This window comes from Corvus hawaiiensis, chromosome 2 (genome assembly GCF_020740725.1).
Source record: "Corvus hawaiiensis isolate bCorHaw1 chromosome 2, bCorHaw1.pri.cur, whole genome shotgun sequence".
In the NCBI taxonomy this organism is placed as follows: Eukaryota; Metazoa; Chordata; class Aves; order Passeriformes; family Corvidae; genus Corvus; species Corvus hawaiiensis.
The window spans coordinates 86281921-86288273 of record NC_063214.1 but is presented as its reverse complement, the minus strand read 5'-3'; positions in this window follow the sequence as shown (position 1 = coordinate 86288273).

Sequence of the window (6353 nt, the reverse complement as noted above, 5' to 3'; positions counted from 1 at the left end):
AGAAAATTTCAAATAAAAATGAGTAAGGTCTTCTGAAAATATTGGTGAAAAAGAAATCACCAAAGTAAACTCATAGCCTATTTAAACCCCAGTTTTAACCCGAAATATGTTGCTTCCTCACCCTCAGTGTTAACAATTCCTTCTTTGTGAAATTTCAAGTGGAAGTTCTGATAACACGTATTGCTTGTAGCCAGAAAGCTGACTTTCATTAAAAACAAACTGCCACACCACACCATACAGTAGCATTTTACTGAGTTTGAAGTATCTGGCTTGTTAACTCTATTTAAGCAGCTGCTATCTCACTTCAGTCTGATCACAGGACTGTTTGAAATGAAAATAAAACCTGCTTTGTTTACAGACTTCTTTTAACTACCATGGATCAAGAATTGTTTGTTCTTTCTGACAGCTTTTACAGGCTTTTGTTATATTTTATTCTCACTGTGATAGATGCTGGTAATTTTCTACTGGGTTTTTCTAAGTCTTTTTTCTACCAGCCACACTGCAGGGAGCTTATCAGAAAAGACTGATCTTTCCTAATCTACTACCCCATACCATGTGCCCTTTGGAGCAGGTACGCTTTCATACCACGGTATTCAACATCATATACTGTTTAATAAACAGTTTCCTTTTAGTTTGCATTTTTTCCCCTTTTTTTTTTTCTTCTTCAAAGTAAAATAAATCTTCTCTGCACATGTTTAGACAATTGCATTTTCTGTTACTGGTGATGTCAGCAATACTGGTCTCACGTCAAAGACTAATTTTAACTGGCCAAAGAATCTTTTTTCCTACTATGACATTTTCTCAGACATTAGGTCATTGTCATCTTTTAACATTTCTGGTGCTGAATAAAGAAAATATGAACTATAGTGACATTATGCTGAAGATTAATTAGGTTCTATTTCTTAATTTTAAGATTTTCTTTTATTATTGAGTGACATTTCATATCATGTTTACTGAAATAACTACCCGCAAGAATATATCAATGAATCTAAGATTTAAATAAGGATGCAATACAAACAAAGCTAATAAATCCATTACGTCCTAAATTTTATTTGAAAATACTGCTTTCTTCTGCTTTATTAAAAAGATAGAAATCAGATAAACAGTGATTTTTTAGGTGAAACCTCGTAACTGTTTAATCGAACTGTGATTTTTTATGGTAAAAATTACAGTTCCTTAAAGGTGCATGAAAACCTATTTCCCCTGTTTCAGGACCAAGATTTAATATGAGCTTCGAGATGAATCAATAAAATAGTTAATCAATTATTACACTTTTTGAATAAAAATAACCCTCTTTACACAATTTGTATCTTTTTTCTTTTACTTCTTATGACTATCATTATCTCCTGTACAAATATTAATAGAAACATGCAAATATAAGTGTCTAATAATAAATTTCTCCAAAGACAAGATTTGAACTCTTAAATCACACATAAATCTCTATTTTTAGCATGAATGTGAAGAGCATTTTCTTCCAACAAACAGAATATCACATCAGATTTAGATATACAGTAAAAATAATGGAATGCACATCAGATTGTAAGTAGAAGGAGTCGGTTGTTAATAGTTTGCTGTGAGAATACTAAGCATGGACTTTAAATACATAGAGAAATGCATTTTCAATTAATATATGTGTTTAGTGCATTGTGGAAACTATATAATATATAATGTGCTAGTAGAAGAAAATTGTCTACTAATTATCTTTGTAGTTATTATATAGTAATTAGTATGATTTCAACTGTATCTCTAGAACATAGGATTGTACAAAGCGTTCATAGAGAGCCAGCATTTCCTGACTTATGAAGTCCACTATTAACTGATGTTTCAGGAGATAAAAAAACAAATAAAAAAAACCACAAACAAACAAACAAAGAGACAAACAAAAAAAGGGACTTGGAGCTATGATTTAGGACAAAAACCAGATCCTTTTTATAGTTCAGTGTTACCTTCCTCTCACATATATGCAATTCAGAATCCTCCTTGACTCTAGAACAGAAGGCAGTTGAATTCTTCTCTCAGAGAAAGATTAAACTGTAATCACCATATTGGACATAAGGATTGATTCTAGGATTAGCAACATTAGAGGAAGTTTTTCCTGAAAAACCAAGGCACCAACAGAGTGAATTTCAGTGACATGAATGCATTTTTAGATGATACTGAAAATTTAAATTTCAAGTCTACTGAGTTTGGTGAATCTAAGGGGGTCATATATGCCAGCTGACACAGTGGATGCTCCTTCAATTAAGGCATAATATTCATAGTTAAGGATTCTGTATGCAGGAATAAATGGATTTTTCAAGTAATTAAATGACACAGAGAAAGCAGGTATATGGCAGCAGCAGAACAATTTAGAGAAAACAGTGTAAGAAATATTCAAAGGAAAACAGTGATTCAAGGGAGAGAAATAGGTGAATTTGGAGTGACAGGCTGCATAAATAACAAAATATCAGACAGTTTGTTTTAAAAATGCAATGTGTTCTCTTTGCCATTATAGTGCTACAGATACTTCAGGAAAACTCCCCCTCCTCATCTATCTGCATATATACATACACACACCACACACATAACTGTATATGCATTAGTCACTCACGAGAGTGTGAAGCCTACCTGACAATACCTCACTGGAAGAAATTTTCCAGATCTCAAGACAAAGAAAAGAGGTTACCACTACCAGGAAAATGTTTAATCTATCTACCCAGGTACGTGGTGGTATTCTACTACTGGATAAAGTGGATTGTATTAATGATTTGCCATTCTGAAAGAAATTTTTTCTTATTCTGAAAGAAATAATGTTCTTAAAACACTGGATTTTTTCATATGGTGGAAAAAATTCTTTGTACCTGTCACTTCTATAACTTGCCACATCACTGGCATTCAGGAATATTTGTGCATCTTTAAGCAAGACCCTATTGATGATATATTCCCTTTCTATGTGTGCAAAGGATTTGAAATGTCCCCACACCTGCTGGAAGTAGTTTATCAGCTTTATCCTAAATACTAACACAGTATTGGACTTTTCATGAACATCTTAATTAGGTGGCTCATAAGCCCCAGAGACTTCAGTCTTGTCTGCCTTTTCAAATTAAGGGTCCAGTCTATGAAAGGTAGCCTTGATGTCTGAAAACCTGCAATGAAATTCCTATGTACATGTCTTTCATTTGGAATTTTAACTATCTTCAACTTCAAACACCAACACTGAATTCTTTGTGTAGCATTGCATTACCCTTCTTTACACATGCGATCACATCTTAAGGTTCCAAACCATCATTTATATATTTTGTTGCTAGTGTCATTACAGGAAATACTGGACCTTATTAAGAAAAACACATAGGACATCACTCCCTTTTCATACAAGGGAGAAAGCACATGTTATTGCTATTGACTCTCTGATGTGGAAGACAGAGGGAGGACTCCAAGAGAACTGGTTTTTTCTAGCCACGAAGAGAAAGAATAACAAGCTATTAATGAGACTTTATTAAGGGACAGGATGCTCAGCAACAACATTTAGTCTTCAGATAGGAAAGTTTGACATTGTAAACTCAAGAGAAGAATAGATATTTTTTTTCAGAGTTTCTCCAGAAAAAAAAATGCAAAATTGGTTGTCTAATTTTATATTTTGCAAAACCTCCTCCTCCTTTGACACTAAGAAGGAGAGAAATCGAATTAGCAACAGAATCACTGAAATACTGCTGGTTTTATGGAAAGCTGCTAAGGAAGAACTACTTTTTGATACCAATTTCTATTTTTATGTTGCTTATAGGATTTAATTTGTTCATTATTAGCTGTACATTTGTCATTTCCATCACTGCCACGCTCACCAGACATAATTCTTTTTTTGGGGTTGGTAAAAAACTCTGCCCTACTGATAGCTAGGATACTTATTGAAGAAATCAGAAGGCCTAGTTTCTTGAGAAAAAAAAAAACAAACAAAAAAATCCAAACCAACCAAAAAAAAAAAAAAACCAACAAAAAAAAACCAACTTCACAATATTTGGACACTACATATTTCTTAGAAAGGAAAATATAGATGAAACTTGTCCCATTATCATCAGAAATGTCTATTGAAGTATTTTCAGAACTCATTTAAGTGCCAAATCACATGTTGCAAAAGAGCTTTGACTCATCCAGTCAAAGATTTCTTTCTTTCTCTTTCATTTATGTCGGAAAAAAAAAAAGGGAAAATATGAAGGGGAAGAAAAGAAAAGGAAAAAGGGCTTAATAGTTAGACAACATCCATCTGAGCCTAAAGTCTGTAATCCCATCTAAATTTTTATATATCAGATTTCTTGAATCAAATTTTGGTGGAATAAATCATATCAGTAGACTTTCATGATTCTGCAAAGGAAGAAAAAATAAAATTTGTCTTATAAAAGTCTTCATTATTGAAAAAAAAGGTAAATATACTGTTAAAACATATTAAAAGGTGTGCTTCTCCCTGCCAAGCTACCCTGCAGCTAATGAATCTATCACAATTGTAGTGTTCAAAGATGAATAGTATTGGATTTAATACCAGTACATATTTTATGGCTATAGTCTGGTTTAGGGATTTTGCTTTGTTTAGGTGAATAATTTAATTTTGAAAGGTAGGAAAAGCGAACTATTTAATGCTATTTCCAGGATATTTTACCACAGAGTGCCACTTTCTTAAACAGCATATAAACTGCTAAAGAAATATTTTAAGGCACTTGTATAGTTAACATCAACAGCTCATGGGACTGCCAAATTGCATATGAATGGTTTCTTGGGGCACGAGACAAAGTTAGTCTTGCTGTAGACAAACATTTCATATTCTTTACATATTCCTTCTTCTAATTTGGGTGATACCTCATACATGCTTGAACTGTTATTCCTTTTGTTTGACTGGTGTTTTCTGTATATAACTTAGTGAGATTATATAAGACTCTCTGGAATTACACTTATGAACATTTTATAAAATAGTTCCAAAAATTAAAGATTTGAGTAAGAAGTTTTACATGAAACTCAGATAGTTACTCATCCTTCAGCTATTAGAAAATGAGAATTAAAGAATAAAAAGCAATTTGTGGAAAGTAATACAAGTACCATAACCAAGATGAATAATGACTAGTCACTGACTTTCTTGGATAACCAAAGAACTGCAGTTCATTTATAATCTATAGGTTTAAAGACCTCTTCTCTCTCCAGAAATTTTAAAAAAGCCACTTTTCCTCTAAGAAATCCTATCACACCTTCTTAAATCTTTCCTTCACAAAGAAACCAACCTTTTCCCTACACTATGAATTAGCTGTCAAAGTAATCTCTTCTCAAAAGCATCTTTTGTGCTCAATCTCCCTTTAGTGAAATTATCAGCTGTTTGAAAAACCTTAATAATTTTCCTTGCAAATGTGTATTATAGGGCAAAACTAGTATTCCCTTCAACTGAGGTATTTCCAACCATATTTTATGACTAAAAACACCCTTCTGGACATGGATAACATTGCACAATGTGAAATCAATGCAATACACTATTATTGCAGTTGCACTATTTTTAAATCTTTGAAAGCAGCTGAAAGTATAGTTTAATCCATTTTAACAGGACATTCCACCATGTATATCCTGAACTTTGATCTTCTGTGCCCATGCTATTTTTTCATTGCCTTTGCAGGTCTAATCCAAGTAATATATGCAAGATTCTAAGAGCTAAAAGAAGCAAATGGGCATATGGGAAAGCATGATGGAGAACTATCTTTATTTAGGTTTTGACTCCAGCTATTCTAGCATATTTCGATAAGGTAAAAATATAGAGATTATAGAATCTCTGGAATTGGATACATTTCCCTTTTCATTTACTCTTTGTGCAGTATCTGAAAGCTTTTACTATTCAAGAAATGCTGTAGAAAAGAAATATTTTATCATTACTCGTTTTGGTTCTTCAAATAAAACATTTACTCTCTTAATATTTCCAGTATTTTTGTCTTCCTCTGTTTTGTTTAGATTTAGTTTAAGACTAAAATTATAGGAGGAATATGATGAATATAGAAGTTATCAATGTCTCTTACAAATGATACCAGTCCTCTGCTACATCTGCGTTTATGTGCTCTCTTTCTGGGGAACTGAAAACAGTTATGTGAGTCAAAGAAACTGAGTAATCTTTTTGTGTTCCAAAGCTATTCCTAATAAAAATGGAATGTCATGGTTTTGAGAATTAAAAATACTTGTTTGTTGACTTAGTAGTTGCATATGTGGATGTTACAGGTAATAGTAAGGAAACGTCCTGCAAGGAGTTTTGACTGGTCATGATGGCCAGTCTAAATTTTAACACATGCAATTCATTGTATGTAGCAATTTCTTTTAATCATCAACTATGTACACTGTCAGGAATGAGGCCACACTCA